Source organism: Dama dama, chromosome 12 (genome assembly GCF_033118175.1).
Source record: "Dama dama isolate Ldn47 chromosome 12, ASM3311817v1, whole genome shotgun sequence".
In the NCBI taxonomy this organism is placed as follows: Eukaryota; Metazoa; Chordata; class Mammalia; order Artiodactyla; family Cervidae; genus Dama; species Dama dama.
The window spans coordinates 64881537-64891379 of NC_083692.1; the positions used below are offsets into that span (position 1 = coordinate 64881537).

The window sequence follows — 9843 nt, forward strand, 5'->3', positions numbered from 1 at the left end:
TCTCCAGGGGATCCTCCCAACCTAGGGATCTAACCCAGGTCTCCCACATTGCGGTGGCTCAGTCGGATTCTTTACCAACTGAGCCACCAGGGAAGCCCAAAGCTATAAGGTAAAATACTGTTAGGCTAAAGAATTTGAACTCGTCTCAACTTGATTCTATTTACTATGAGAAGCTACTGAAGAACTGCACTGAGAGTAATCTGCCTAGATTCACCTTATGTAAAGGCAATTATTTATTCATGTCTAAAGGTAGCTGAAATATTTTATTAAAAAACAAAACTTGCCTTTAAAAAAAAAAAAAAACAAGAAGCATACCAGTAAGGTTAACAGTGGTAGGTTGTCTCACTCTTTGCAACTCCATGGACTGTAGCCCACCAGGCTCCTCTGTCCATGGAGTTTTTCCAGGCAAGGATACTGGAGTGGGTTGCCATTTCCTCCTCCAGGGGATCTTCCCAGACCAGAGATCAAACCTGCGCCTCCTGCATTGGTAGGCAGATTCTTTAACAGTGGTAGGTAGCATATTTGACATTTTTATTTCCTTTTTTGTGTTTATCTATGTTTTTCATATCTTCTCAAATGAGAAGAAAACTGCTTTTATAATTCAAATCCAAAAATAACTACTTTTAAACTCATTCATACACACACATTTTTTTCTCTAGGTTCTATACACTTCTCCCCTCCCCCTCAACTGCTCCCACCCCTTCAGCCTTAGGCAGAAGGAGAAAAGATGTCTAAGGAAACCTATCCATATAGCAAAACTATAAAAAGATGCCTCTGTCACACTTACAAAGGTTAAATAACATTCTACCTTTTCAAATTACCTATTCGCTTTATAGGCATGAAAGAATAAAATGTTGGAAAGCAATGCATTGGCAGAGCAGTCTTCCCATATAGGGCTTTCATCACATCAAAGAGTCAAATCAATAACATCTTTTTGAAACTAAAAATTTTGTTAAAGGACAGGAGAAAATGCAGAGCTTGCAAGTCAGGTCAAAATGTTGAAACAGATGCAAGATAAGACCATATATCTCGGCAAATATAATTATGGGCTTAAGAAATGCAAAGTCTTTGATTTATACACAGTACTTTGCACTTACTGATACACTGCTTGTTAAGATTAAACTCCCTTTTAATGTTATGTTTCAATTCCTTGACTGAATTGTCAGGGATTTGTGTGCAAGGAACCAGAACTTTTCTTTTGTGCATCCCCCACAGCACCCCATACAGTGCCCATATATGGTGGTGCTTAATACATACCTACAATTGAATGACAGAATAATTAACCCTACTTGAGCTCACAGACTGAAATCTGCACACCTACAATTCACACCATTAAGTCTGTCTCTATGCAATAGTTTAAAGACATTCCTGGGGTGGGTACTGCTGATTCTACTGGATTTATTACATTGGGTTTCTCCTTTAGCAAAGAGCTCAAAGTACACATGTAATGTTAAAATAGAATTCCTGACTACTGAGAAGGTGGGTGTGAAAGTGGGCAAATGAAAGAAGAAATCTATTATAATACCTTGCCTTCAAAGAATAAGCATTATTCAACTCTAGAGATTAAACCACTCTAAAAATGTCTCTGAACTAAGGCTCCTAACTGACAGTATTAAACTTTGTACTGGCTAAATTCCATCACAATAAATATCATTAAAACCAAAACTCAGCATTTAAAAAATCCCTAAAAATCTCAGCTAATGATCCATATGTTCATGTATTGTAAGATAAAGTTTTAGTTATTTACTCTCTTTTGCCAAAACAAAACTTCTAAACTTTTTCCAAGCATTAGCTTGAGCATCTACTACATGCCACACACTGGGGAAACAAATGAATTTAAAAAGCCAGTCAAGGGTCAGGATGGGGAACACATGTACACCCATGGCTGATTCATGTGAATGTATGGCAAAAACCACAATATTGTAACGTAATTAGTCTCCAATTAAAATTTTTAAAAATTTTTTTCAAAAAAAAATAAACACTATTTACCCACCAAGGGGGGGAAAAAAAAGCCAGTCAATATTAACAGACTTTATATTCTGCTATAAATTAAAGTACCAACAACAGAGCTGAGGAAGTACTGTGCACTGAGGAGCAAACTTTTATCTGTGGAAATTTAGGGAAATTACATAGCAAATGTAAGCTACACACAGAAGACTGAGCAAGAGTTTGAGGCAAAGAGCAGGAAGAGAAGTAGAAAGAGTATACCAGGCAAACAGAGGGTTATACACAGCAGAACATGTTGGGCATGACAGGAATGATAAAGAGGAGAGGATAGAAAGGTAGGGCAGAGTTCAACAGTGATAGGTCTGGCATGCTCAACTATGAAATTTGGAGTTTATGCCCCCAGGTAAAGGAGAGAAAATAGTAATCTTTAAGTAGGACAGAGACAAAAACCCGAAGAATCAGTTTATATATCAGGAAGAGCCTAAGTTACATTACAATCATCTCAAAAGCTTTATGTAATATTGTACCATACAGACACAGTAAATACAAAACAATCTAAGGGTGACTTATTTCTCTGTCTATGCTTTCAGCTTAGCTTCAGGGCTCAGTCACTGGCCCTCTTCTCTACTTCCCTGGCTGACCTCACCAGACCCAGATTTTTAAACACCATCTACGTATTGATGACATCCTAAATGTATATTCACAGCCATGACTTTGACTTTGGGCTCCAGACTGAACAATCAATTACCTATTCCTGGATATACCGCGTGTATGTTAATCACTCACGACTCTTTGCGACCCCATGGACTGCAGCCCACCAGGCTCCTCTGTCCACAGGATTCTCCAGGGAAGAACAGTGGAGTGGGTAACCATTCCTTTCTCCCGGGGGATCAAACCCAGGTCTCCTGCATTGCAGGCAGATTCTTTACAGTCTGAACCACCGGGAAGGATATCCAGTGAGCATCTCAAATTCAACATATCCAAATACACTGTTCGGTTTAAACCCCAAACTAATAACTCCTTGCAGTTTTCCATCTCTGTATGTGACACTAGTTGCTCTAGCTAACCTTGGATTCATCTCTGATCCCTCTCTCTCGCATCTCACAACTAATCTATCAGCAAATTCTATCGATTCCACCTTCCAAATAGACTCTGAATCTGACCTCCCCTCACACTGCCTCCATCACTGCCTCCCTGACCCAAAGCCACCATACTTCATCATACCATTCCAATGAATTCCTGAATGGTCTCCTGCTGCCCCTCTTGCCTCTACAGTAGTCAAAGCAATCTTGTAAAAACATAAATTAGATATTATCATTTTTCTTCATAAAACTTGTCCAATGAATCCCACCACACTTAGAATAAAATCCAAAGCCCTGCTGGTCTATAAGGCTCTATACCATCTGAGACCCACCAACTTCTCAATATCATTTCCTACTACCAAACTCTTCCCCACCATTGCCACCAATTAATACTGCAGCTATCTCCAAACTCGAGCACACCAGCCTTCTTGCACTTCCTTGAAAATCTCAAACTGATTCTTGCCCCAGAATCTTTGCACTAGTAGTCCCTCCCACTGCTTGAAAAGTTCCACATGCTAGCATGGCTCATTCCTTATCATTCAGGTTTCTTTACCTATAAAAAAAATATTTAAAAACCAAATTCACAGGCAGGTGATCAAGGTCAACATTGTGACAAGTCATGTTGACTCTAATCACGGAAAAAACATCAAATCCCAATTGAGGAACATCTGACCAGTGCTCTTCAAAACTGTCAAGGTCATGAAAACAAGAAAAGTCACGAAACTAGCATAGTCAAGAGGATCCTAAGAGGACATGATTAAAAGGTATTGTGGTTGTGTAATGGAAGGTTCTGAGAGGCAAGTATTTCCTATGAACTCTCTGCAGATGACTAGGAAGAACAAGGAGCCAGCTTTGTTTGGAACAAAGCTATGGCCATCTGGGTCACACATGCCTTATGTTTGTTTTCACTTTTTCCCTACATCCCTTCCTTTCCCTTTCCCCCCCCTCACACCTTCTTCCCTGTAATTTCACCCATCAAAAAAGCATTGTATGAGCATATGTGTGTGTGTGTGTGTTCACTCACTCAGTCGTGCCTGACTCTTTGTGACCCTATGGACTATAGCCTGCTAGGCTCCTCTGTCCATGTGATTTTCCCAGCAAGAATACTGGAGTAGATTGCCATTTTCTACTCCCGGGGATCTTCCCAACCCAGAAATGATCCCAACTCGCCTGCATCTCCTGCACTGCAGGTCGATTCTTTACCTCTGAGCTACCAGGGAAGCCAACAAACCATTAATAAATTTTTGAAGGTATTTATGATATCCTAGATGAAATTCTGGAATAGGAAAAAAGACAGTAGATAAAAACTAAAAAAAAAAAAAAAAACTGATTAAACTATGCAGTTCATAATTGCGTTATCTTGGTTCATTAATTATAATACATACACCACACAAACATAAGACATTAATAATAGGGAAAACTGGGCATTCAGTATTTAGAGACTCTCTATACTGTCTTTGAAATTTTTCTATAAATCTAAAACTGTTCCAAAAAATAACAAGTTTTTTTTAATTAAATTCATCCAAAAATCCTATCATTCAAATAAAATCACCATTAGTTTATGTTTGATATAAACCATCTTAGATTTCTACGTAAATGAACACAGAGGTATATTCCTACAAAAATGTGATCACACTACAAATAACTTTAAAACTGGCTTTTTACACTTAACAATATATGTAATGTGCTTCGATGTGCTTTCCAAGTCATTACTAGAAATCTCTATCATGCCTACTAGTTACAAGACATTACCCTCTAGGAGGGCATCTTATTTATGTAGCCAAATCACTCATTATTTAAAATTTACATTTTTCTTGGGTTTTTCTTTGCTACTATTTAAGACAACTATTGTGCTCACTTCAGCAGCACATATACTAAAACGGGAAAGATGCAGAGATCAGCATGGCCCCCACATAAGGATGACATGCAAATTCGTGAAGTGTTCTGTATTTTTATGCATGGCAGAAACCAACACAATATTGTAAGCACTTATCCTTCAATTAAAAATAAAATTAATTTTTTTAAAAAAAGACAACTCTTAAACAAATATCTTTGCAAACTTACCAGTTAGGGCCTTAATAAAGAAGAGGAGCAGCTTAGTGATAGGTTATTAATGCTTCAATGTGTGCTTAGTCGATCAGTCATGACCAATTCTTGGCGACTGGCGACCCCATGGAGTGTAGCCCACCTGGCTCCTCTGTCCATGGCAAGAATGCTGGAGTGGGTTACCATTTCCTCCTCCAAGGGATCTTCCCAACCCAGGGATCGAACCCAAGTCTCCTGTGTCTCCTGCACTGCAGGGAGATTCTTTACCACTGAGTCACCTGGGATGCCCATGCTTTCATTAAGTATGGCCAAAATATTCTCCAGAAAGGATGTTCAAAAGTAAATATCCATGAACAACAGTGTATGAGTGTGCCAATTTCCCCACTCCTATGCCAATACCAGATACTACCATTATATCACATATATGCCAATCTGCTGCACGGGAAGTTGTTTTGTGTTGTTTATAAGTAGAAAATACTGTATTTTTATCTTTATTGGTTATTTTTATTTCTCTATGCATGCAATCTATCTATTCAGGTCTTTTGACAATCCGTTAAATACTAAAGTAACCTTCTGAGTCCAATCTGCTGCAAAGATTTTTTTCCCCACATTTTGCCTGACTTTAGTCATCACTGGTTCCCCTACACCTGGAAAACTGCCTGGCACATCAAACACACTCAATAAATATGTCAAATGAATACTAAATGAGTAAAGTTGTCTTTTAACTTGATGGTATTGTTGCCAACTAGAGGCTGTTTTACATAATAATTCTATCAATCAGAATTCTATCAATCAGAATTGCCTTTGCAATCATGCTTAGAACAGCTCATCCTATGTGAAGATTAGAAAACTGCTTACCCGTTTTTCTAAAGCAGTAATTTTTCTTTAAATGTTAAGACTTTATTTACAAAGCTTCTTTGTTGCACAGAAAGTAAAAAAGGTTGTGACAACCTCCTGCAGCCACAGACTAACTCAGCAATCACAGTTATCCACGCTACAGCAAGTCTTACACAAAAACCTAACAACTCTTACAAATTTGTTGGGGTGAAGTGCCCAAGGTTGGTGGTGGATTTCCAAGAGGGACTAAATGGAGGAAGGTGGAATGTCACGGGAACTATTCTTTGGCTCTTTGGGTGACTGGGTAGGTGGGCGTCCTGGGGTTTGTATCACAGTTACCTTTAAGAAAAACAGCTAAAAATTGATGTCAGCAGTCCAACCAATACTGAACAGTTCTTTTCCTGCAAGTTATTTGGGGTCTCACTAACCATCTTCTTCTTCATCATCTGTTTCTCTCTTCCTTAAAGCAGGAATTTTGACTTCATATTTTATACTTAATTCCCCCAGATTTTGGATGGCAGATGGTTGAATGGCATCACCGACTCAAGGGACATGAGTTTGAGTAAGCTCTGGGAGTTGGTTATGGACAGGGAAGCCTGACGTACTGCAGTCCATGGGGTCTCAAAGAGTCAGACACAACTGAGCAACTGAACTGAACTCCCAGATTTTATTTACATTTTAAGGTAGGATTCCATTTTTTTTTCTAAATGGTTAGCCAATTGTTTCAACATAAATTCAAAATTCTTTCTCAACTAACATGAAATGTCACCTGTATAACACTAGTCTTTTTGACCCAGTGCTGTCTATTCCAGTTACCACTTATTGTTTTGATTACCATAGCTTTATTTGTATATTCACTAGTACAAGTCCCCACTTAATTTTCTTCTTTCAAAAATTTTTTGACTTTATAAGCTCATTCTTCCAAATGAAATTTAGACTCATTTTGTCAAGTTTTCGAAAAGAATTCTGGTTGGAATTGTAAACTATCAGCCATATGACCTTGTGCCAGTTACTACTCTGTTGCTATTTCCCTCATTGGTAAAATGGAGATAGTAGTACTTAACTCACAGGTTTGTTATGAGAACTAAGTGAATTAAGACATATAAAGTACTAGGCTAGAAAGATGTTAACTATTAGTGTAATTGTTCAAAAGTGATAAATATTATGATTGTTCAATAAATGTTTTCCAGATTGTGCACCCACAAAATTCAAAAGACTCTTCAAGATACACCAAATGTACCATAAAGCATAGGCAATGATATGAAAAACACATAACGTATGCCTGCTTCACTTCACTAAAACTTTGACCCTTGGTAAAACGCAGAACTGACACTAGGTGCAGAGAACTATGAAAAACACCAAAGGCTGGTGGTAGGAAGCCTCAAAATTTTTATAAAGACTGGCCCACCAAGTGGAGAAAATCACTTCTTTCTAGTCAGCGTTTTGGGGCACTAGCACATGCCCTCTAACTCCTTTCGTTTCCCTACCTCCACAGTTATGACACTACTACTTCCCACTTGATTTCTTTCCAAGAAAACACAGAGGGACTAGACGTCTAAGACAAAATACTTTTCAAATGAGATAGTGGCCAGGTACAAAGTATATATGCTACTGCTAACTATAGACAGATGTGTCCAGAATATTATAACAAGCTACCTCCACCAAGTTTCCCACATCACTGAAAGGATGGAGGGAGGGGGACTATTGTGGGTTTTCTCCTACCGGGAGACCGGCTTATCTCACAGTGAATTGTTTTTAATGGTTTTGCTATCAGCATGACATTGGGATGAGGTAGAGTATACCTTCTAAAATAACAGTAATAACCTCCTATGCAGAGCTGTACGATGAGGAAACAGAGGCCAGGACTGGCAACGTAAAAGCGTGCTCAGCCCAGGTCGACTCTGGGGGCTGCAGCCTGCCAGGCTCCTCTGTCCCTGCAATTTTTCAGACAAGAATACTGGAGTGGGTTGCCATTTCCTCCTCTACGGGATCTTCCGGACCAAGGGACCGAACCCGCGTCGCCTGCATTGGCAGGCGGATTCTTCACCGCTGAGCCACCCGGAAAAGCCCCAGGAGTGGAACATGACTAGCTAATTGCAAAAGCAGCCAAAGGCCTACACCCTAAGCGTCCTCATTCCCAGAATCGTGCTCGGGCCACCACACCACACAGCTTCTCCCCGACGCTTGCCACGCTTCGAGGTGGGAGGAGTAAAAGCAGCCAGTCGGGCCAGAGCAAAAGCGCTGGAAAACCTAGGAACGGCGCAATCGAGAGCACATGACTGGCCGCTCGTCTCCCCTTCCACCCTCCCCCGTCCCCGCGCCAGGAGCACGCGCTGCCAACCTCGTCATGTGACCTTCACGCGGCCCCAGCGCTCCCCCTACTAGGAGACTCTTTCCAGCAGCCATTTTGCCTAGAACTTGTCGTCCGTGCTCACAGCGGAGCAGGACGCCACGAAAACCCGCGGCCAGACTTTACAGGCCGCACATGCGCTTCGAAAGAGTGCTGGGAGCGGCAGGGGAGAGACGAACCTCACTGAACACGTCGCACCCCGGGGCGCCGGGGAAAGCTGTGGGTGCGCCTCCGAGTGCGATTGGCTGTAGCGTCCACGTGACGCCATTGCCCCCTACCCTTTCCTTGCGCCCCCCCTCAAAAAAAACCAGACAGACTCTTAACACCTCGCGCCAAGTAATCGCCGCTGGGCGCGTGGGGACAGACGGGGCGCGTGGCAACCAGGGCGCCTGCGCGTACCTGCCAGAGCCGACCGCAGCGGGCCCACGCGCCGCTCCGCTCACGGGTCCCGGAATCCTCGCGCTGCTGGAACACCCGGCTAGTCATTGGCGGCCAGGTTTGATCACGTGATCAGCTCAGGCCCGCCCCTAACCGCTAATCACCTGGCACCGTGCTCGAAGCGGCGCCGAAAGTCGTTCGCACGCGGAAAGGGAGGGTAGTTAGAAGACCTCCTTTTTAGCCGTTATGAGATCACATTCCTAAAGGGGAAACGAGAAAGCAGGGTCTCAAAACTAAGTAAGGTCACACCTACCGCTTTAACTTCGCGTGCCGCTCCAGGAGCCGGGAACCATCGCCCTTGGGCGCTCCCCGATGCACGCCGGGATATGTCTGGCGCCCCTCGGTGTGCTGCAGAGCATGCCGGGAAAGGCACCTCTCCCGATTTCCTGGCTCTCACCTCCCTGGTTTTCCTTTCTTGTCCCGTAGAAAGCCCTGTCCTACGGCGGGGATGCAGGCAGTTTGGGTAATTATGGGAACGAGACTGGGTGTAACAAGCACTTTCAGTCTCCCTTCCCCCACTCGTTTGATCTTTGTGGTTTTAGGGAAACCGCTTAACTTTTCTTCAGGGAGAATGCATTCGGTAAGTTCCTGCTGAGTGCCTTTTTGAATATTGAAAAGAAAAAATTATTTGCCTACAAGCAAACTATCTGAAGTTCGTGGTAGTAGGAGGGGAAGAATGCTAATTTAGGTACAACTTACTGTAAACCCCTCTAGCAAGTAGAAACAATGCTTCAGAATGTCTTTGGGGACATAAGACCAGACCTTTCTTGATAAACATACTACTATTGTTGGGGAAGGTGGAGGTGAGAGGAGCAGGAGGAATTTTAAAGGAGCCAGAGATGTAGCCCTACTACAGTTTCTGTTTCAACCTAATCTAGCTATGATGTATTGAAGCCAAAAAAACAGACCATCTACTAAGATGAGAAAAGGTGGTCTTGCATTTGAATGAGTTAATTTTGTACTGTATTCACGAAACTGACCTCCAGAACAAATACAACAACAACAACAAACTGGTATTCTACTCCCAATTAAAACAATTCGTATCTGTTCTGCCCTAACTCCATTCTTCAGCTTTGCTGATTTCAAAACTTTGTTTTTTCAAGTTAACAAAGGGATGATTAAACTGGAGGAATTTGCACTGCT

General features: G+C 41.8%; 1 protein-coding gene and 1 non-coding gene across 3 annotated transcripts in view; one reads left to right on the forward strand and one right to left on the reverse strand.

Moving 5' to 3' along the window:
* The window catches only part of MGA (MAX dimerization protein MGA), a 147100-nt gene extending 138071 nt beyond the window's left edge, over window positions 1-9029 (reverse strand). Inside the window, exon 1 of one of the 2 annotated variants that reach the window (XM_061157496.1) lies at window positions 8954-9029. The gene's annotated coding sequence lies outside the window, so the exon portion shown is untranslated. Of the gene's footprint in view, window positions 1-8661; window positions 8721-8953 lie in introns of those variants that run through there. The other variant, XM_061157497.1, reaches the window with a different exon arrangement.
* On the forward strand, window positions 4880-4983 carry LOC133067521 (U6 spliceosomal RNA). Its single transcript, XR_009695310.1, has one exon. It is a non-coding gene; the product is annotated as a U6 spliceosomal RNA (small nuclear RNA).
* Window positions 9030-9843: the final 814 nt, after the last annotated feature.